The sequence below is a fragment of the Macaca nemestrina genome, chromosome X (genome assembly GCF_043159975.1).
Source record: "Macaca nemestrina isolate mMacNem1 chromosome X, mMacNem.hap1, whole genome shotgun sequence".
In the NCBI taxonomy this organism is placed as follows: Eukaryota; Metazoa; Chordata; class Mammalia; order Primates; family Cercopithecidae; genus Macaca; species Macaca nemestrina.
In genome coordinates this window covers 82,856,798-82,858,215 of record NC_092145.1, presented here as the reverse complement: position 1 = coordinate 82,858,215, position 1,418 = coordinate 82,856,798, and the positions used below count along the sequence as shown (strand labels likewise).

Below are 1,418 nucleotides of genomic sequence, written 5' to 3'. Positions count from 1 at the left end.
CAATGTCCACTGGAGAAGAATTTCACAGCAGTTCTGGCCACAGTAGCAAAAACCTGGTCACACTACAAATGCTCACGAACAAGAGAATGACTAGATAAACTGTGACAAATCCACACCATGATATATTATGTAGCAAGGCAAATGGGGGAACTGCAGTTTTATGCTCAACAATGGATAAATGTTAGTTTGAGAAAAGCAATTCCCACAGGACCACATGCGGTGTGATACCCTTTTTATAAAACTCAATATCAAGCAAAACTGAAGAGGATAATGGTTGGGCACAGTGACTCACGCCTGTAATCCCAGCACTTTGGGAGGCAGATTCAGATGGAGGGCTTGAGTCCAGGAGTTTGAGATCAGCCTGGGCAACATGGCTAAACCCTGTCTTTACAAAAAAAATTGGCCAGGTGTCAGGGCGCGCTCTTGTAGTCCCAGTTACTCAGGAGGCTGAGGTGGGAGAATCACCTGAGCCAGGGAGGTCGAGGCTACAGTGAGCCAAAATCATACCACTGCACTCCATACTGAACAATCAGAGTGAGACCCTGCCTCAAAAAAGAAAACAAGAGTATATACTTATTTGCAACAAAAATCAAAAGAATGCCAACTACACAATTCAGGTTAGGGTTGCTTCTGGTGGGAGTGAAGGGTCATGAGGATGCAGTGAGGGGGAGCTTAGAGGTGGATATAAGTAAGTTACTAGTAATAGTCTAGCTCTTGGATTGGGTAATAGGCAAATGGGGGCACCTAGCATTGTAAAATAAATAAACAAATAGGGCCTCACATCAGTAACGAGTAGCATGTTATGAAACAAGGAGTATTATTAACTCTTCTGTTTTACCTAAGTCTCCTCCAAAAATCAAACACTGCATTAGACTACTTAGATCCGGGCCTGAAATATTTTTCTTCTCTCCTTCCAGGCTACACACAAGCTCCACCATTGGTCAGGCCAGAATGCATTCGAGTTTGACATCCCTCTCTTTGTATGTATTTGAGCAGGAGGCACTAGAGCAGGTCTGCATGTCTTTCATCTGGCACTGTTTAACCCAGATGCTAGTTGGGACAGAAAGAATCCCACAGAACCCTGAAATAAACTGGGACCCAGTGATCAATACAAGTTCTACTCGGTGAATGTAGATTAGAGCAAACTGAAGAAAAAATGTCCAGACTTCTAAATGAAATGTTTCCCTACAAAACAGCTTAGAGTGAAGGTCTTCCAGAGGCCCTTTGCACAATTTTCCACTTAATTAGGTAATATTTCTCCTCTAAGTGCACAAAATCATGTTACTGTATCGTGTTGGGTTTTAACACTGATCAGTAAATATGTTTATCCATTTTTTATGAAGAAGATGACAAAGTTACAGATGAACAGCCAGATGAAAGAGATGTATAGGGCACAGTATGTGAGAAGGGGCATGGAG

At 42.4% G+C, this 1,418-nt stretch overlaps 1 pseudogene; it reads left to right on the top strand.

Moving 5' to 3' along the window:
* The first annotated feature begins 214 nt into the window (after positions 1–214).
* Positions 215–1,172, top strand: LOC139360678 (cytochrome c oxidase subunit NDUFA4 pseudogene; annotated as a pseudogene).
* The last annotated feature ends 246 nt before the right edge of the window (positions 1,173–1,418 follow it).